Raw genomic sequence first — 23,224 nt, 5'->3', positions numbered from 1 at the left:
GCTGGGCCTCGGGCGTGCCGAGGGTGCGCCCACCGCCTAAGGAGGCCCTCGGGCGAGACGTAACTTCGTCTGGGACTACAGTTCCCGCCCGAGGCTGGGCTCGGGCGAGGCAAGATCGTGCCCCTTGGGTAGACGAAGCCTTCACCTGAACCGCGCCCATCAGGCTTTGCGATTTGTGCTGATGGTGGTTACCAGCCGTGTTTAGGACTGTTGGGGTACCCCTAATTACGGTACCCGACAGTAATAATAATACTCTCTCTATATTGGATGAATGCAAATTAAATTATTGTAATTTGCTTCCGCTTATTCTTTCCTCCGATGTGATGTAATATCTGCGTGACGGGTGAATCGCTCTTGGGCGAAATGATGAGGATACAGTTACCGAACTTGTCGAGTGATTATGTGCATCTACAGGGTTGTCCAAGGTCCTTAGGACAAGGACAACTGTAGGTGGTCCTAATACCTTGGGAGGTTCCGTCACAGCTGGTATCGGAGCGAAACCCATCTCTCCAGATATTACATAGTACTTCAAAAGAATTTTCAAATACTCACCAAGAAATACTCTTTCATTCTTACCTTACCACTTTCTGGTAGTCCCTTATCTTGTAGAATTGGGTAAGAGAGTGCAATATGTAGGAAGTTGGGGATCAACGAAAGTTGATTCCATAATTATTAGAATATGCATGCATCATGTTAAGAATATACTAATAAAACTTCCCCTCTTATGGAAACATGGCGTGTACAAGGAAAACAACACGCAAATCTACTGGACCTTTTGGTGTGCCTGGCCATCAGCTAGCCCCCAGACATGAAGGGAGTAGTAGTGGAAGCAATGACCCAATTGGAGACCTAGAAGCCAGGGTGGAGCAACTCCGGTCAGAACTACGCCACAAAAATAGGGCACGGGAGCAGGACAGCCAGTGTATAGCTGAATTATCAGCTGACGTCAGCCGCTTGCAATATGAGATTTCAGAATGGGATTCGGCCATTGATTGGGCTGTCAACTCGCGTTCGATCACTTGTGATCGTGAAGCAAAAGCTCGAGCTCATGTGGCAGAGCTTAGTGTGGCCCTCGACAGCCTGCAAGTGTACTGTAATACTTTACATGAAGAAGTGCATGTACTGTATGCTCGACTGCACCCGGACGTGCCTTCTGACGTTGCTGCAATAGGAGCCGGACCATCGGGAACAGCAAATGAAGGATCTAATGGGGAGTTGGACCTTTTTAGGCCCCCTCCTTCCATGAACCTTGCTGATAAACGGTCTCCTAAAGCAGGAAATGAAGCAACAAAGGATGACGAAGACTAGAATAGTATAGTTTAGATATTATACTTATGTAAAATAAGTAATGAAGTCAAGTTGTACGCTGGAGTCTATATAATTATTACATTTTGGTAATGTAATATGATGGTGTGTGCTGGCATGTTATATTTTTTCCAAATGTTTCTTTGCCTCAGATGCCATCACAGACTCGCGCACATGATGGTGCGGGGACTTCCCGCGGTCGGGAGGATACTCCCTACCCGCCACCAGTACCACCAACTTTGGCCGAGGCTATCGCTGCCCTGGTCAATGCCACTGCAGATAATACGCGCTTCTTGCGCGAAATGGCGGGCAATCAGTTCCAACAGCACGGAGGCAGAGCTCCTCCTCAAGGACCGCGTGAAACTACATACTTGGAATTTTTTGAGACTCGACCCCCGCTCTTCATCAAAGCAGAAGAACCTTTAGAAGCCGATGAGTGGGTAAGAGTGATGGAACAGAAGTTTGGATTAATTCGATGCACAGAGATGCAAAAGCCACTGTTTGCCGCACAACATCTAAGAGGGCCTGCCAATACTTTGTGGGCAAATTTTACAGCAATTCAACCGGCTGGACATCAGATCACCTGGGAGGAATTCAAGCTGGCATTTCGGGAGCACTATGTTCCAGAGGGAGTGCTCCATATGAAACAAGGAGTTTATCCGGTTAAAGCAAGGGGGAGATACTATGATGCAATATCTCAACAAATTCAACCATCTATCCTAATATGTCATCGACCAAGTGAATACAGATCTGAAGAAAAAGAAATGTTTTATGAGAGGACTTAATGACAGGCTTCAGTGGAAAATGACAACATGCTTGGACCTTACCTATAGTAGGGCTCCCATGGGAAATCAAAGGGGTTTGGAGGTGACAGGTCTAACAAGGACCTGAGAAGAGAACCAGGTTGGTGATCCGACCTTTTAATCAAAATCGTTCTTCGCCTCACCCACCTTCATATCCATTCAAGCAGCCTGCTTTTATTCGTCCCACTACTGCCCCCACTCCTACCAATCAGCCGAGTGCCCCTGGTACTCGTTTCCATGCTCTCCCCAGTTCTTCCACTGGTTGCTTCAATTGTGGAAAGTCTAGACACTTCATCAAGGATTGCCCATACCCGAAGCAAAATAAAACCAATTTCCAACAGAACTCCGGGAATTCCAACCAAGGAAAGGGGAACACAGCTAATACTTCAGCGGGCAAGAATTTCAAGAAAACTGGACGGATTTATTATACCCAAGTGGCTACAACACCGGAGCGTGAGCTGGTGATGATGGGTACGTTCCTTGTTGCCAATTACTCAACAGTTATTCTCTTTGATTCTGGTGCATCACACATCTTCATAAGCAAGAATTTTGTGGAAAAGCATTGCATTCCTTGCACTGAATCAAGGGAAGGATTTATTATCCATTCACCTGGGGGACGGATATTTACTAAGGAAGTAGCCTTCCACATACCAGTAACATTGGCCGGGCGGGAATTTCCTACCAATATGATTGTTTTAAAGGGTCAAGACATAGATGTAATCCTGGGCATGAATTGGTTAGCCCAGCATAAAGCCATCATCAATGCAGACTTAAGGACAATCAAATTGAGCCATGGCCATGAAGAGATTCAACTGTCTATCCCTGTAGCTGTCCTAGTCAAACCAACTGGGCAAGTTTATGAAGTTATCATACAAGAAATCTAGGATATTCCGGTGGTGTGTGAATTCATGGATGTCTTTCCTAAAGACCTGCCTGGATTGCCTCCAAAAAGGGATGTGGAATTTGTGATTGAACTTAAGCCCGGTATGGCTCCTATTTCTAGAAGGTCGTACCGAATGCCACCTAATGAATTGGCAGAACTTAAGACTCAATTACAGGACTTGCTTGAGAAGGGTTCATTAGGCTCAGTTCATCACCATGGGGATGTCCAACAATTTTCGTTAAAAAGAAGGATCAGACACTTCGAATGTGTGTGGACTACAGACCCCTTAATGAGGTCACCATCAAGAACAAGTATCCTCTTCCTTGGATTGATATCTTGTTTGATCAACTTACTGGAGCTTGGGTATTCTCCAAGATTGACCTCAGGTCAGGTTATCATCAGATTCGTATTCGACCCGAAGATATACCCAAGACCGCATTCACTACGCGGTATGGACTATTTGAATATTTGGTCATGTCTTTCGGATTGACATATGCTCCAGCCCACTTCACATACCTAATGAACCCGGTGTTTATGCCCGAGTTAGGTAAATTTGTGGTGGTCTTCATTGATGACATCTTGATCTATTCTAAAAATGAAGAGGAGCATGCTAAGCACTTACGGATCGTGCTAACACGCTTAAGGGAGCATCGATTATATGCTAAGTTCAACAAATGCACGTTTTGGTTGGAAGAAATCCAGTTTTTGGGACATGTATTATCTGCAAAAGGAATTGCGGTCGATCCTAGCAAAGTCCAGGATATTCTAGAATGGAAACCGCTAACTACAGTACACCAAGTTCGAAGCTTCCTTGGACTAGCTGGATATTACCGCAGGTTTATTCCAGATTTCTCCAAGATAGTTAAACCTATTACAGGTTTATTGAAGAATGATACCAAGTTTGACTGGTCCTCAAAATGCGAGGAAGCCTTCGAGCAATTGAAGGTGTTATTGACCACTTCTCCAGTATTGGCTCAATCGGATATAGAAAAACCTTTTGATGTGTATTGTGACACATCAAGCAGTGGACTCGGATGTGTCCTAATGCAGGAGGGCCGAGTCATAGCTTATGCTTCAAGGCAACTACACCGACATGAGGAGCACTATCCAACTCATGATTTGGAACTAGCTGCAGTTGTTCATGCCCTCAAGATATGGCGACATTATCTGCTGGGAAATACTTGCCATTTATACACAGATCATAAAAGTCTGAAATATATCTTTATCCAGTCAGAACTGAACATGAGGCAGAGAAGATGGCTTGAGCTAATTAAAGATTATGACCTGGAAATCCACTATCACCCAGGAAAAGCCAATGTGGTGGCAAATGCATTGAGTCGCAAAGTTTCCTATCATTGTCTTACCGCAAGGGCCTCTGACACCACACTATGCCATGAAATGGAAAAGTTGAACCTGGGAATGATACAACACAGAACTTTGACACAATTAAAGCTCGAGTCAGTTCTTCTACAAAGAATTATTGATGCCCAAAGAACCGACAAGGGTATGAAACATATTCATGAGAAAATAGAAGCCGGCAAAGCAAATTGCTTCAGGAAAGATGACCAAGGAATAATATGGTTCAATGATCACATAGTTGTGCCTAAAGATGCTAAAGTCCGCCAACAAATTTTGGATGAAGCTCATCTTAGTCGATATTCCATTCATCCCGGAAGTACTAAGATGTATCAAGACTTAAAGCAACACTATTGGTGGACGAAAATGAAGATTGAGATTGCACGCTATGTGGCAAGATGTGACACCTGTAGACGTGTTAAGGCAGTACACATGAAGACCGCTAGACCATTGCAATCCTTGCCTATCCCAACATGGAAATGTGAAGATATTAGTATAGATTTCATTGTGGGATTGCCCAAAACAGCCAAAGGTTTCGACTCCATATGGGTCATAATTGATCGACTTACGAAGATTGCTCACTTTCTGCTCGTCAAGACAAAATATGCAGTGGTCGCATCACAGAACTTTATATTGCCCGTATTCTCAGTTTGCATGGAATTCTAAAAACAATAGTGGCGGACCGTGGATCACAATTTGTATCCAAATTTTGGAGTGAACTGCATAAATCCTTGGGTACTAAACTGCTCCACAGTTTGGCATATCATCCTCAAACAAGTGGGCAAACTGAAAGAGTAAATCAGATACTTGAAGATATGTTGCGGGCATGTGTCCTGGAGTTTCTGCAGAAATGGGATGACTGTCTGCCATTGGCAGAATTTTCTTATAATAATAGCTATCAAGAGAGCATTAAGATGGCACCATTCGAAGCACTGTATGGACGACGGTGCTGGACACCCTTAAATTGGTCTGAACCCGGAGAAAGATGGTTTTTCAGGCCCGACATGGTTAAAGAGACGAAAGAAAAAGTCCAACGGATCATACACAACTTGAAAGAGGCACAAGCTCGACAAAAGAATTCTGCGGATAAGCAACGTCAACCTTTGGTCTTTCAAGTTAATGACCATGTGTACCTAAAAGTATCACCAATGAAGGGTGTGAACCGTTTCAGGGTAAAAGGGAAACTGGCACCCCGGTATATTGGCCCGTTTCTTATTCTTGAACGATACAGACCAGTGGCATATCGACTTCAACTGCTCGAAACATTATCTGCAGTAAATAATGTGTTCCATGTATCTCAATTGAAGAAGTGCCTTCGGGTTCCTGATCGAACCATCGATGTGGTGGATGTTGTCTTAGAATCAGATTTAACTTATTCCGAACATCCCATTCGAGTTTTGGATCAGAAGGACAGGATCACCCGAAAAAGGACTCTTAAATTCTATAAGGTACAATGGAACCAACATATTGAAGATGAAGCAACCTGGGAGACTCAAGATTTCTTAGAAAAGAATCTTCCTAGGTTTTTAACTTCATGTAACCTATAAGATATGTACCTTTGTTTGTAAAGATGGAATCACTACAAGAGAAAAGCGTATCAACGACCAGAAAATGACGACCACCTGTAATATGTGGTTGTTATGAGTCTCGACGGCATAGTGCAAGCTCTGTCCAACCCAGCCGACGACCAAAAAAATTGTCGTCGTTAGCGAGCTGACCTATGTGGTCGTTAAACATTGAATCCAGCTTTCCCCGCGCACAAAACTGAGTTTGGCACGAATAGGTGCCTCTGCCCGCGCACAAAACTGATTGTGGCCCAACCACCTGAGGCCCATCCAGCTGCCTGCCTGCCTCTGAAACGAAACCCACGTTCCTCTTCCACGGGCGACGGCGCGACCTTCAGGCTTGTCTCCCACGGGCGACGGCGCGATAGGCTTCTCTTCCACGGGCGACGGCGCGACAGGCTTCTCTCTCGCGGGCAACAGCGCGACCTTCAGGCTTTTCTCCCGCGGGCGACAGCACGACCTTCAGGCCTCAACACGCGCGACGACGCGACCTTGAACACGCGACGGCGCGACCCTCACAACACGACGGCGACGACGTGGTGGCAGCCGTCGAATCTCCAGTAAGGAATCCTTACCACCTTCTCGACGGATTGCAAATTTTCTGTACCCCATCCCCATCGGCGCTGGCTGCCATGTGAAATTGCAGAGGACGAAACGATCTCGTGCGCGTGCCTGATTTAATCCCGGCAGTTCTGATTTAATCCCCGGCGGGTAATTTTGATGTGCAGAGCAATCTCGTATGCAGTAGCTATCTGACCTGTATGCAGAGCAATTTCGTGTGCAGAGCAATCTCGTATGCAGTAGCTATCTGACTCGTATGCAGAGCAATCTCATATGCAGGGCAATTTCGTGGGAGAGCAAATTTGATGTCTGCTCGTGCAGTAGCTATTCTCTGCAATTTCCATGCGTGCAGTAGTTAGAGAACAACCTGCTACTTCTTAATTAGTTTGGTGCTACATTATGCGTGCAACAAATTAGTTCATTTCGAAGTTCATTTGTGTGATGTGTAGCAGTCGATAATTATTTGATTTAGAAACTGTCAAGTTTATTATGTCCCATCAGTTTGTGCCTTTTATTTTGCTTTAGAAACTAGCTACGCTCTTGAATAGTTGGAACTAACATATCATTGCCCTGCATATTGTGGCATCAATTGTGCCATTATTGCGATTATTGTCTTCAAAACCATGTAGTTATGCATTTGCACAATTTATTTGACGGGGGCCCTTCCTGACTATCAGTGGCGGAGCCAGGCGACAATTAGAGCATGGGCACTATCAGTCCATCGTCGGTTGCCTTGGCTTTGTTGTTTGTTGTGTCCATGGATAGCCCAATGGTGGCCTGATATGTATACTAGTAGGTTGTCGTGTCTTGGGCCATTTGCTTGCTTGCTAATCATCATCAGTCAAATGATCATCATTTATGTCTCTGCATATATGTTTATTTTTTTTATGAAACTGTTTTGAGTTATGGATTAAACGAACAACATGTTTGGATTAGAGTCATGGACGACGAACTATTTGTTTCATTTATCAAAACAGTTGTGAGACACCTTGTGTTTGTATTGTTTCTCCAAATTTTGCTTATAAACCATCGATTTATGGTTCTTTCCTTTTTCAGGCTACTACCTATTTTCACATCCTTTTTGCAACATTTGAAATTGTATATCCAGTGCTCGTGATTCTTAAGTAAGTATATGTAATAACCTTTATTTCCTGCATTGTTTGGCTGATCCACTAGCAATTTTTATGGTGAATACCTAAATATTTTTCACTCAACTACTTTGGTCACATATAAACATGCAATTTTAGTAGATGTAAATTAGAGTAAACGTTTAAGAGTGAATGATATATGAATCTATTTTGACAACAAATATATTGCCACAGGTTTTATAATTAATATTTACCATATTTATGGCACCGAGTAAGGCATGGATGAATCTAGTTGATGAGCGTCTTAGTACTGAATGTTTGGATGGCCTGACTTCAAAAAAAATCTTTATTTAGATGGAGTTGCCAAGTTCTTGGATTATGCATTCAGTAGGTCAGGTGATGGGGTTAAAATTAGGTGTCCATGAATCAAGTGTTGTAATACATACAACATGTCCCGTGATGTAGTCTATTCGCATCTGACAGCTTATGGAATAATAAGAAGCTATACCTTTTGGTATCACCATGGAGAAGTTCTTGGAGAAACCGAGAATGATTTGGAAATGGAAGATGATGATGATTCACATGATGGAATGCAGGAGCTAATGGAGGATTTGTTCCCTTCGACTAACCATCCTGGCAACGATACAATGACAGAACCAACCCCTAGTAATTTTAATGAAGATCAACCAATTGGTGAAGTTGTGAAGTTCTACAACTTGCTTAATGAATTGAACCTACCTCTTTATCATGGCTCCAATAGTACTAAGTTATCTGCACTAGTTAAATTGCTCAATGTTAATAATATGGGAAAGTGGAGTAACAAGTCCTTTACAGATTTACTAGATATACTCCTGAAGGACTTCCTACCTCATAACAGTAATTTACCAAGTTCTTACTATGAGGCAAAAAAGACTATTAATGAACTAGGACTAAGTTATAGAAAAATTGACGCTTGTAGAAATGATTGCATGTTGTATTGGAAAGAAGAAGCAAATGCAAATTTTTGCAAGATTTGTCAACGATCAAGATGGAAGCAGGACAAGCACTCAGGTGAAAACAAACAATCGACAAAAGGAAAAAAATCCCTGAAAAAACTTTACGTTATTTTCCTCTCAAGCCAAGACTCCAACGGTTGTATATGTCTCGAAGAATAGCTACTTTCTTGACATGGCATAATGATGGTAGAGTGGATGACAGACTGATGTGGCACCCAGCTGATTCCAAAGCGTGAAAGAATTTTGATGAGCTCCACCCTGCTTTTGCATCTGAGCCTCGCAATATAAGGTTATGCCTTGCTGGTGATGGCTTCCAACCATTTTCTAGCATCCGAGTCTCTCATACCATTTGACCTATATTCCTTATTCCCTTGAACTTACCTCCTTGGATGTGCATGAAGCAACATAATGTAATACTTTCCATGTTGATTCCTGGAAAGGAAGGTCCTGGAGATGCAATTGATATTTACTTGCAACCATTAATAGAGGAACTGATTGAGCTTTGGGAGGAGGGTGTCGACACACATGATGCATCAACCAAGACTAATTTTAATCTCAAAGCAGCCATGCTTTGGATTGTCCATGACTTTCCAGCATATGCAAATCTATCAGGCTATAGCACCAAGGGAAGACTTGCATGCCCAGTTTGCCATAAAGAAACTTGTTCTTTATGGTTAACAAAGGGCTAGAAATTCTGCTACATGGGTCATCGACGCTTTCTACCTAAAGATCATAGATGGAGAAACGATAAAGCTTCTTTTGATGGAACAAGAGAGGTCCGAGGCCCAACTGAGCCATTAACTGGAGATGAGGTGCTTCAACAAGTAGATGATCTAGAGGGGATAATCTTGTCCAAGGATCAGAGTAAAAAGAGTAAGATTTCACACAGTGAGAGGGGAGATAATTGGACTAAGAAGAGCATCTTTTTTAAATTACCATATTTCGAAACACTTCTGCTGAGGCATAATCAAGATGTGATGCATATAGAGAAAATGTATGTGACTGTATAATTGAAACAATTTTAGATATCAAAGGAAAAACAAAGGACAACAATAATTCACGTCTTGATTTGAAAGAAATGAATCTAAAGCCACATCTGCATCCAGTTGAAGATGGGGACAAGTTAGTTATGCCACAAGCACCTTATGTTTTGCCTCCAAAAGCTAAGAGGTCAGTTTTGCAATTCTTGAAGGATTTGAAAGTTCCAGATGGTTTCTCTTCTAATATTAGCAGTCATGTTAATTTGAAGGAAGGAAAGCTATCTGGAATGAAGACTCATGATTGTCATGTCATGTTAAATCATTTACTTCCTTATGTTCTACGAGGATATTTACCAAACCGTATATATGAGCCTTTATTAGAGCTTTCATATTTTTTCCGAGAACTGAACTCAAAGGCATTATCAACTGAACAGTTAGAGCAATTGCAGCCACTTATAACAACCACTTTGTGTAAACTGGAAAAGGAATTTCCACCCTCATTTTTTGTTAGCATGATGCACTTGCCTATTCATTTAGCTACCGAAGCTTTAATTGGTGGACCCACCATGTATCGATGGATGTACCAATTTGAGAGATATATAAAACTTCTTAAATCTCTCATTCGCAATATGGCTCATCCAGAGGCCTCAATAGCAGAGGGTTATCTTGCATATGAATTTATAACATTGTGCTCGAGGTACTTAGATGATGTGTAGACAGTGCACAATTGTCCTGGACGAATCAATGATGAGTCTGATTATGGAAAGTTTTCTTTACCAATATTTTCTTGTGTTGGAAGATCACTTGGTGCTCGCAAGACTCGAGACCTTGAATTGCTTGAGTTAGAACAAGCTCATATATATGTTCTAAGGAATTGTGATGAGGTGCAACCATTTATTAGGTAACTCTTGCGGGTACCTTCAATTTTTACTTATGTAATATCGATTTCCTGTTCTGATATTAGTACTACCATTTTGTATTACAGCGAGTATAGCAATGGCGAGGAAGTGTCTTCATTGCCACAATATACATCCACCTGGGCCAAAAATTTCATTCCATGGTTTAGGAATAAGGTATAAGTATTGTTAGTTAACTCATATATTGATATTTTCATATCTTATTGTTTTGTTCCTATAGCTGATTAAGTAATTTATGTGCCTTCTTTGCAGATACATAATTTGTATGACCATGATAAAAGTGAGCAAATGGAAGACCTTCTATCCTTATCTAGGGGCCCTTTGCAAAACAGTACATGTTTTGCAGGTTATGATATGAATGGATTCAGATTTCGCATAGAGAGTCGTGACAAAAATCGGTGCACACAGAACAGCGGAGTTGTTGTTTCGGCAGAGGGAAGTATAATTAGTGAGAATGCAGAATATTATGGCATATTAACAGAGATAATAGAGCTTCAATTTCTTAGGGGAAGACGTGTGCCATTATTTCGTTGCAAGTGGGTTGACGTATTCAATAAAAAAAGAGGGATAAAGAAGGATGTTTATGGACTTGTTAGTGTCAACTTTAAATGTCTACTTCGGACAAATGAGCCATTTGTATTAGCTAGCCAAGCTTCTCAAGTCTTTTTTGTCAAAGACAATCTGATCAAAGGTTGGCACTTGGTTGTCAAAATGCAGCCAGATGACACCTATAATGTACCTCCTGGAAATTCAGACGACGAAGATAATGAAGATGAGGATTATGATGATGAGGAAGATATAGCTGTTGATGATCCTCCAACTACATCATTTGGTGGAAAGAGGAAATAATGATTCTAGAATATTAATCATTCCCTAGGATACAGAACCTGTCACCATTGATTTATAGTATTCTGAGTGTGCTTAAACCATTCTATGTGCTTATATTTTTTTCATGTATTAAACATAAATATTTTATGCTATTGCTATGCTATCTGTGTAGGTTCTAACAATGCAGGGAAGGTATGGAAATGTAACAGCCTCTGCCCAATCAAGCTTCATCAGCCCAGGATTGCTTCGTCAGCAACATGCAAGGAAGTCCTATCCAAACCCAATTACTGACATACTGATCAACAATGAGAGTATTGCTAAAAAACCAGCGAGAAGGTACTATTCATAACACAATACTACCACAACAATCAACAATGACAACTCTATTATAAAGGCAGCCATGAATCAACATAAGAAGAGGCCTTATAGAAAACCAAATACTGCAGCAAATGGTAATTGATATTGCATTCATGTATTCCTTTATAGTAATTTATTGCATGCCAATTTCAATTTACAATCTAGGTATTGTAGATGACTTAGAAGATGAACATTTCGATGAAGTATTGAAAAAAATGGCAGCAAAGGTCAATGGGACTGGTAACAATATGTTTGATTCTGATAATGACAGTAAGAATTATCGTAATGAAAGTGAGTCTGATTATGACCATGAAAGTGAATACAATTCTGAACATGAGAATGAGAACTCTGAAGGTGCTTCTAAAGATATATTATTCAAGAAAAAGCATGCATCTTTTAAAGGAGATAGACAGTCGCATCGAGTCAGGCCACAAAAGAAGCTAAAATGTGAGTGTTTCCTACATTCAGTACAAGAGTAAAATGCTAGTATTTATTTATTTTGAGTTTTATGAGGAGTTTTTCCACATGTCTTGCAGCCATGAACCATGAAGTTGACACCTTAACTAGATCTAATAATGAAGAGGGGAGGGAGAACTCTGAAGGTGATTTTGAAGAAGAAAACACAAGAGAAAATATGGTATTGAAGAAAAAGCATGCATCGTTTAAAGGAGATAGGCAGTCGCATCGAGTCAGGCCACGAAAGAAGCTGAAATGTGAGTATTTCCTACCTTCAGTACAACACTAAAATGCCTATATTTATTTCTTTTGAGTATTATGTGTTATTCCATATGTCTTGCAGCCATGAACCATGAAGTTGGTACCTTAAATGGAGCTGATAATGAAGAGGGGAGGGACACTTGCAGGGCACATATTCAGAACAATAATATGGACACCTTAACCAGAGCTGATAATGAAGAGGAGAGGGACACTTGCAGGGCACATATTCAGAATAATAATATGGATACCTACACAAGTGCTGATAATGAAGAGCAGAGGGACTCTTGCAGGGCACATATTCAGAACAATAATATGGATGCTGCAAAAACTGGTATGATACAAATATAATTTCACACGTTCTGTATTTTTTCTCTTTTTGTATGGGACAACTTATTGATGAAAGTATATATAAATGTTCCAGCTGATATAACTGAAGAGAAAAGGGGTCGTGGCAAAAACAAATGTAAGAATCTTGCTAAACTTAAACCAGGACAAAAGATTAAAGTGATGTTCTACAACAACCGTGCTCTTGGCACATCATTTGCACGACACATTGGTAGAATCGTCCGTGATCCTACTATTACCCCGGTGAGAGTGAAGAAATGGACAGACATTAGTGAGACATCTATGAAGCATATTTTTGCTGCAGTAAAGGTATACTTTCATTATATTGTTGTGTTATCTTTTATATATGGTATACTTTCATTATATTGTTGTGTTATCTTTTATATATGTATATATATCCTTTAAGATGGTACATTTATATGGGGCATCTGTTTAACAATTTTTTAGGACAAGTTTGAAAACAAAGACGAAAACATTAAAATTGATGTCTATGAAAATGATATCATGGAGCATGCTAGGGATCTATGGAACAATTGGCGTGGTGACTTGTGTCGGCATTATGTTAAGCCAGCAAAGAATATGCAACAAGCTATTAAGAACTGCCCTGAAGATTTTCCACAAGCTGACTGGGAGTGGTTGGTTAAAGAACATTTCTATAGTAAGGAGTTCATTGTAAGTGCTATATTGCTGCCCATTACTGTTCTTAATTGTTTACTGCTGAGATGGTGTTGTTAACATGTATAGTAATCTAATTATTCATTGCATTCTAGGCAAGGAGCAAGAGAAATTCAAAAAATAGATCTAACTTGACAATCCTCCATCACAGTGGCAGCAAACCATTTAGAAAAGTAATTTATGACAATGTAAGTATTTGACATTTTATCTAAACATGTTGATTAGTTTTCTTGTATATTACTTGTTAGTTTTTATTACATATATTCCATGCATATACTAGGACGGAAAGGATAACAACCCTCAAAGTTTGGATGCCTTATTTTTCATGACTCACACAAAGGGTGGTAGTTTTCTAGATTCTGAATCCTCCAACAAGCATGTGAGCTTACGAAGTCATATATATTTCTGTTTATTGGTGATATATCATAATACAAATCTCTAAAATTAAGGTATCTTTGAATGCAGGCACAACTTGAGGAACAAATATCATTAGATCCTTCTCTTTCTAATGCAGAACTTATGGATAAGTGCTTCCCTTCAAAGAGACAGGATCACATTGTTGGATATGGTGGTGGCGTGAAAGCAAGACATCTTAGAAGTCCATGCATTAGTAAGGCTGAATTGATAGAAAAGTTGAAACAGTCCAAGGATGAGAAAAGAGCAATGCAAGAAGAAAATAGAGAGCTACGAGAAGAAAATAAAGCTACAAACAATCGTATGAGCCGTATGGAACAGGAGTGGGAAGAACTAAAGAATAGATTAAGTAGTAGTTAGACAAAAATTCCTAGTGTGATCATTGCTGCAAAGATTTTTCAGATTTTATACTATATTGAAATACATCTCATATGTAATAATCAGATTTGTTTTGGTTAATACAATTTATACTTGTTTCAAATGAGGTTCATATATGAGCTATGAAGTGTTTGTTGGTGCATGCTGAAATGAAATTTAGTTTCCTGTCTTTGATATACTATTAATGTAATATGATTACAGATGCAGTTTTCAATACTATTGTAAGTGGACGTTAATATTGACATGTTGTTGTTAATAGTCATGTCTGTTATAGCTAAAACCAATGTTGTTGATGCCTCATATGTGGTCGCGAAAAGCTGCAAATTTGGTTGTTGATGCTTTTTATGCGGCCGTTAATACCCCATAACTAACGACCATTATATATCTGGTCGTTAATCGAATAACGACCGGAATCTACATGTGGTCGTTACTACAATTAACGACGAAACATTTAACGACCATCGACAACCACATTTTTGTGGTCGTTGTTTACTTTTGACGACCACATTTTGGCTATTAACGACCACATATCCTATCGTTAATACTCATTTCTCTTGTAGTGAATAAACCCCATACCACCCCCTGCTCTGTAAGACAAGTAAGGAAATAAATATGTGACGTGTTTCCTTTTCCATTACTTACCCTAGAACCTTAAATCTCGGGACGAGATTCTTTTATGGGGCGAAGGATGTAACACCCCTGGTATTACTGGCACTAAAACTTGAGCATAACATCATGTGCATTGACATTTCATGTTGTTTGTCACACCTAGAATGCATTCACTAGGTAAAATTTTCAAACAAGTTGTGATGATAGGACTTGAAGAGTGCTTAACCTTAGGATAGGGTACTTAACCCTGGAATTAGAGCCTATGGATGAAAGTGAAGCAAAAATAAGTAAAAATCTCAAAAGCCATTAGGAATTTTCACAAGATATCAAAGTTGATGAACTTTAGTGGCACAAAAACCATAAAGTACTCAAAACCCTAAAAGAAACCCTAGAAAACCCTAATTGGAACCCTAGGCGGGTAAATGTAAATTCTAGACACTTTTGGACCAAAGTGAAAATATAAAAGTGATAGAACCCCACAAACCAAGTAATTTTCACATTGGAAGATTTCCAAGTTGTATGATGAAGTTTGGACTTATTTGCAAAAAGTACCCCATGAACACTATATGGTTAAGTCTGAATTTCAGTAGAATGGGGTCAACTTTGGAGCATGGTATCTTTGAATTCATAAGGAATTTGTCCTAGGTCAATACATCAAATTTGTAGAGCTATGTTAGGGGTACAATTTTGATTAAAATACTAAACACTGATGTTGTATGAAAATGGGAGATAATTGGGTCCAATGTTGGGCTGTCAGTCATTAGTGAAGCTGAACCGTGGCCAACAGTGGCATCAGATGATCTTGGAGATCAAATTGAAGGGAATTTAGTGAATGTTTGCACAAGACCTTTGTAACAAAGTTGTAGCTTGTACATTGTACAACAACTTTACTACATATGGATTGGTGAGTTACTACATAGAAATTGGAGAACTGTCACACCCGGTTCTAGGGGGGTAGAACCGAGTGCATACCATATGTGCGCCAGGATCTATTTCCACACATATGTTGACGTCACAAGTGTAATATATCAAAAGAACAATGCATAAAAGCGTAAATAACGATTATATTAACATATTACACTTCGAACAGACATAATGTCTTAACCTTTATTCATCAAAGTACAGCGAACATGGACATCCATCCACAGGAAGATGACCGGGGGTATCACTAGACTAGCATCCATGGAGTTCAGCGTCATATCTTCATCTGCAACTTCTGATCAAAATTAAGCAAGGGTGAGCTCACTTATGGTCGGGGCTCAACAAGTGGGGGAAAAACTAATGCAAGTCTAACAAGGTGAGGCTGAGGTTGAGCAGTAAGCATTTTAGTTGGTCAACATTTTATTAACAACACCTGTCTTACTAATAAGTGTGGATCCCAAGTATCCCATTAAACAAAGGTATAAGAGTATATAAAAAACACTTAAGTGAAACCACTTAAGCAAACCATTGGTAGATCATCGGATCTCGATTTATTTCCATCTTCAAGTTCAATTATCATGTGAGGAGTCCAGGCTGCTCATAATCGTGAGCACGGCTGATATATCAGTTTTACACTCTGCAGAGGTGGCGCATCTTTACCCATGAGTCACGATTCCCTTCTAGCCCGGGTTAGCTAGACCCGTATTCACTTCCGAGGTGAATGGCCAGGGTCTCACTACGAGGCTTCTCCCTAGAGTCCTCATTACGCAAATGCTGGAAATGGTCAAACTGCATAAGGCACACCTACCGTAACCAACTTATAGTCCAGACTACAGGGTAAAGCTTTGGGAACTATGCCCGTATCCAATCTGCCTGAGCCGGAACTATAAGAGTTTGTCAGATGCCCCCGTTCCTGTCGACCACGACCAGCACCCAACATAAGACTTCCCTAGTTATTTAGCCAAGACCAGAGCCATGATAGTTCTCATGGTAGCACTGTTTTCCCGGGTGGTCACTCCATGTTCCAATTAATATGCAATAATCTTGTTTAACCATCGGGTTAACAATAATAGAGTAAACTTACCATTTGGAACATTAATATCATAAGCGGGAGTGACTGCATAAAGTTAAGTTGTAGCAATAGCATAGCTACTTGATTAAATTATAATTCCCAGGTTTGATCAAGGAATAAGGTTGGAAAGGTTATCTAAATAGGTAACCCGTCAAATTATGCATATATATCCAAAAGAATAAACTTTATTAAATGTATTGTTTGGGATCAAACAGAGTATGCAGAGGGAGAAGTCCACTTGCCTTGCTTATTGAAAACTTGAGGTCCTTCCACGGATAGGAATAGATCTTGATTCTTAACTACTAGATCAAACACTAAATATCACACAAACAAACAAGAAGAACAAACACCACTCAATAATAGACAACATTCATCATACGTAAAGCTAAAAGAAAGCCTAACGAAAAGAGCGTTCGCTTTTCAAATACGTCGCAAGTCATGGTTATAATAAGAGGGTATTCTTTTAAAAATGTGTGATCTATACTTTATAAAACAAGACATGAGCTTAAAAATATCTTAATTAAAATATGCAAATATTAGGTTCACCAAATTAATCATTTATAAAACGTCATATGTGATATGTCTAAGATTATGGGTTTATAAGGCGATTAAACACGTTATAACGATATTAAACATTTTTAACCTTTTTAGAAAAGATATAAGTTATATATCTAAGAAAACACATTATTAAACATTACTTTTATAAAAAGCTCATAAATAGCTTAAATAACTTTTTATGTGAAAAGATCATAATTATATTATTAATCACCTATTTAAGACGAGTTAGGTCATGGGCCTTAAGTAGATTTTCATGCAAAAGATAATGAACGCATAACCATCATTTAATGTCATTAAAAAGCATATGGCCTATAATATTATATTTGAAGTCAATATATATAAAGTAACATTTTTAAGTTATAAAAGAACTTAAACTCTTATTACTTTATTTTATCCTTTAAGAAAAACTAAGTGATTCATATATAATGTGGATTAAATTCTATGAAATCATTAATCCTGCCATAAATCTAGTTAAGAACAAATTGACTATCGGTTTGATTATGATAAAGGATAATTAGTCTATTAATTATCTTTAATTTTATTGTAGAAACAAATGATCTAATTCATTAGAAGGAAGTTATGTATAAACTATCATTTTAGTTATGGTGTGAGCACTTAATTAAGTCATTATTATTAGAAAAGTTATATGACATAATTTTATTGTAAAGTATATGATTATAGATACTTAAATATGAGACTAAATGAGTTTTATGTGAAGGGATAATAAATGATTATCATTTTATTAGAAAAACACTAAATCTACATTAGTTGAGAAAACTACATTTAAACCGATACGTCATTATTTTAAAGATATGAACACCAATTCTATTATTTTAGTATCTTTTAGAAAACTCTATTCTTTCTGTTTTCTCCTTTCTTTTCTAAATAGAAATTTATACGCATACTAAAAATTGTTTATTTAATTCTTCTAACATTAATATACCAGAATTAGTTGCAAATTACTAAACGGAACTTTTAATAACCTATTCATGGTTATTATGACATAAATGAGCATTTTACTATTCTAAGTAATTAAATGCTATACTTATGAATATATTTACTATGAATAGTAAAATCTATATCTATTTTCATTCGACTGGAAAATACATGACTTGGTGTCTATTTCAATTTCTTCATGCAAATAAGTTTATACTTAAACTACTACTAACAATTATCGTTTCACACACAAAAGCGAAATCAAACCTCTAAACATTTTCTAGTATGAAAATTAATGAAGTAGTGAATAGTGATCGTGCTCATTTTTAAAATTATAAAATCATACACATATTAAAGCATTGTCGCGGGTTCGATTTTGGCTACACGTATATATCGCATCTCTAAAAATCATATGCGTGAATCGCCAAATCGCATCAATAATACAACAATAATTCATAACATCAATTAAGTAATTCAAACACGATTTAGAAAACACATTAACGGGTTGGGGTTATTTTCAACCTTGGGATGAACGGACACGGTCGTCGGTGAGGTGAGGCGTTCGGACGGCGAGGCACGGATGGTCCAGTTGGTGTGCTGCGTGGTCGCGTCGATGGCGAACGGCGTAGTCCCGGCGATGCGTTCGGACGGCGGGGCGCGAACTTCGGCGAGGCTCCACGGATGGCGAACGGCGCGCAAGCACGGGCGGAGCTCCGGTGAACAGCGGATGGATGCGGACTGTCCGAAGACGAGCTGGGCAAGGCGTGGGCAGGGGTTCGACGGCGTATGCGTGGCACTGCTGCGGGTGCCGGGGTGCTGCGCGGACTAGCTTCGGTGACAGTGATCGACGGTGCGGTGTTCAACGAGCAAGACGTGCTGTGGTGTTCTCTAGGCGAGCTGCACGGTAGATGGCAGACTGTTCTGGCGAGGCGGCGTTGCGAGAGAGAAAAGGGAAGAGGCTTGGGCTGCTCGGCAGAGGAGGAAGCTCCGGCTCGATCGAGATGTTATAGAGGGAGGAGAGGAAAGCAGAGGGGCGCCGAGGGGAGAGAGTAATGGCCAGGGCAATGAATTTCATCGATGTCGTTTATGCAGCTTCAATGGGAGAGGAAGGGGAAACAGAAGCAATGAATTCCAATAACGTCGAGGGAGAGCGAACGGCGCGCGGTCAGCTCGGGACTTGGTCAGGCGGTTGTCGCGTCGGGCGCTCGGTCGGTCGGGTGTGGCTGCCGGGGTCGGCTTCTGCAGGCGGAGTCGCGGGTCTGGGCGCCGGCTTGCTCGGCTCGGCGAGCGGCACCTGCGGGCGGGGCTCCTGGCGTCGGCTTGGCACTGCAGGGGGGCGTGGACCGGAGGTGACGGCTGGGCGCTCGGCTTGGCTTCCTGGAGCTGCGCGCGGGCGGTTGAGAGCAGAGGGAAGGAGAGAGAGAGAGAAGAGAGAGGGAGGGCGTGGAGAGAAGAGAGGAGTAGGGGAGCGGCGGCTACCAGGGGGTGGCGGCTGCCAACAGGAAAGAGAGGGGCACGCTAGGTCAGGATATTGGGCCCCTAGTGGGCTGATTAGGTTAGGGTTGGGTTTTTTTTCTTTTTCTTTTTTTTCGAATTTCTAATTTAAAATACACTTTTAAATAACTCTAAAATTTATAGTAATTGAACCAAAAGTATTTATAAATAATATAGTTATCTTTGGACTGATTATATTATTTATTTACTAGGATTTTTATTTAATAAGAAATGTTATTCAATAACGAAAAATCAATCATGCGCGATAAAAAAAATTACTCCAAATGAAATAAATAATAAACACTTCAACGAAAAATTTATTCTCATAAATACCATTATTAACTAAATGTATTATTTTTATTTAATGATTTTCATAGTGTCACAAATCTACCCCTCTTAAAAAGAATCTCGTCCTCGAGATTAAGAAAGGCTAGCACGAAAGCAAAGGAGATACATGGTTATTTGTAGGTTCTTAGTTCACCTTGAACTCTTCCAAACTTAAGGAACTTTCTTACTTCTTTGCTCCGCAATGAATGCTAAATAAGCGACCTTCATCATCATACTTATAAAATGGTGGGTCTTGTGAAGTATTGCTTAGGTCATGCTTGGCAGCTTTCTTCTTTATTCGGTCTAGACGCTTCTTGGGGCATTCGCGAATAAGATGTCCTTCATTTTTGCAGTAGTAGCAAGCACCTCTTGCTTTGAGTTCTTTCCGAGTCAACTTTGCTTGACCAACAGGGGGTGAGGGTTGATTCGGTGTCTGTATCTCATATAGCTGAGCCTGACTTGATTCTTTTGTTTGGGTATCCATGTGTTTCGTGGCTTTCGCTTGAGGTTGAGGTGGACTAATCATGTATCCAAACATTTTTCTATTCCTTTTGTTGTTCTTCATTCCATTCATGGAATGTCTCTGTGACTCATTTTTCTCGTTCATAGTTGTTAAGACAGGAGTATTGTCGTTGACATCATTTACTTCATTTCCATTGGGGTTCATCATCTAGTCAGAGGGTGAAAGAGTTAGTGAGACAGACTGCATAAGAGGTTTGAATGACATTAAGATAAAGAGCGGACACAATTTTTTTTTCAAAATAAGATTAGTTAAGGATGATTTCCGCTTCCGCCTAGCTTCATCATACTACAAGAGCGTACAAGTGTTATAATCCTTAACAAAGATCTTTTGCACTTTATAAATTACAGAGCACGATATCCAAATCATCTTTCTGATCCAAGAGTATTTCTTTGAGCACACATTTGAGAGAAAGACTTGAGCGGAATTTTAGGGCAACTAGAGTATCACATTGCTTCAGATGACACCATACTTTATTTTCTTTATAAAGAGGCAAAACACAATAGGTGCGAGAGATTCTCCAAATTTATTCATATATCACTTAGCACAATTACAAATCTTGAGAGGGGCAACACTTTGACATTTTTTTTCGTGAGACATACTCCTTCTTCTAGCTAAACGATATATTATTCTTCCTTGTCAGATGTACCAATCTGAGCTGGAGGTCGGTTGTCTTCAACTACTATTGTTTCTCCAAATGGAGTTTCCAAGCATATGGTTCTCTCAGTATGTTGGATTACCGCTTTAGTTCTTTGTAACCAATTCTTTCCAAGAATCACATCCTTTCCCATTGATTCTATCACTAGGAGATCAGCTGGAAAATCTATACCATTGATTTTAACACTTACTTTTGGACATATGTAGTTTACTAACATTTTTCCTTCAGGTGTACTGATGGTCTTCCTTGATCTCAAGGGACACTTAAAGATACCATACTTTGTTGCAAACTGGGCACTGATAAGGGAATGTGTTGTACGAGGATCATACAACACGGTGGCGATGGTTGTGTGAATGACTAGTGTTCCAAAAATTACTGCATCATCATATGGAATGATTTCTGTCACTGCATAACTTATCCTTCCCATGGTCTCTTTTTGTTGTTTATTCTTTGTTGATGCATGGGTTTGAGGGTGTTGTCTTTTCTTTTGGACCTTATTGATCTCCACATCCTTCTTAGGACAACCATTAACAAGATGGCCGGTATCACCATAGCCAAAGCAAGCACGACTTGATAAGTTACATGGTGGAGTTGTCTTTACGTTGTTGGTAGAAGTTTCTGTGCATTTTTGTTCATATTCCATGTCTGAAGACTGAGATAGCTTCATCTTGGAGGTGATCTGTAGTGAACTTTTCTCAGGACAGTTACGGAAGTAATGACCTTCACGTCCACATTGATAGCAAGCTTTTCTTGAAGTTATTTCTTGACTTTTTCCATATTTCCCTTTTTGTTTCTTGGACCTGATGCGACGACGAGGCTGAAACTGTGTGCAGGTTATAGTCCATCCATCAATGTAACACTCCTGTGTTTCTTCTTGGGGCTGGGCATCCTTGTGATGTTTCCTTTTTGGAATACCTGACAATTCATCGTCTGACAGTGCATCTGCTATTAGTTGTTCTTGGGGAGACCATTGTCTTTTTATACCAGAAAACAAAATCCGGTTCTTCTGTTTTGTAGTTTCACTTTCGTTTGTACTGATCTGGCGGCAAGGAATTCCATAGTACTCACAACAACAACATGTTCCAAGGTCACTTGTTTGTTGGTTTGGTTGTTCATCCTTTTGTGTCTTGAAGGTTTGTTCATCAGCTGTTTCATTTATAGTGTTGTTTTGACTTGTCAACACACCGCATTCTTTGCATTTAGTGACATCACTTGTCGTTGACATTCCAAGGTCTGACATCTGTATGGGTATGGAAGAATGGAAGGGACAAAAGGGTTGAGCAAAGACAGATTATAGAGAGCAGAGAAAACCCATCTATCTAAAGTTCTACCTAGCTAACTGATGTCTTTGTGGACAAAAGTCACACAATACACCAACGATCATTTCAAAGAAGCAAATCAAACATGAACACAAAGGACAATGAACTCAAGCATACCAGCACAACACAATCCAATTCTATTCATTCAACCAAAACAAAAGGTGAGACAAGGTTTGGAATAAGAAAGATTTTATAAAGTCAAGGAGTCAGGTAAGAATTATCAAGGAGTTAGGCAAGACATATTTGTTGGTGGCCAAGAGTGAAATAAGATAACCATGAACTATTAAAATGAGGATAAATGATACAACCAAGGATATGAAGTGAGTTAGGGAGAAAGCATTATCAAGGGGAAAAGTAGAGAGGCAAAGGTTTAATATATATCAAGGTAGATATTGCACAAAGGTGGCAATACAATGGCACGAAAGCAAAAGTATAAGAATTCAATAGGGAGAAAGCATTATCGAGGAGAAAAGTAGAGAGGCAAAAGTTTAATATATCAAGGTAGATATTGCACAAGGGTGGCAATACAATGGCAAGACAACAAAAGTATAAGAAGTCAAGGGTTATATAGCAATATTAGGGATTAGAAAACCACTTATAATATAATATAATATCACCATTACCGATCTAGTCGAAAATCTTA

This window comes from Zea mays, chromosome 7 (genome assembly GCF_902167145.1).
Source record: "Zea mays cultivar B73 chromosome 7, Zm-B73-REFERENCE-NAM-5.0, whole genome shotgun sequence".
NCBI lineage: Eukaryota > Viridiplantae > Streptophyta > Magnoliopsida > Poales > Poaceae > Zea > Zea mays.
Note: the sequence above shows the minus strand (reverse complement) of the source record.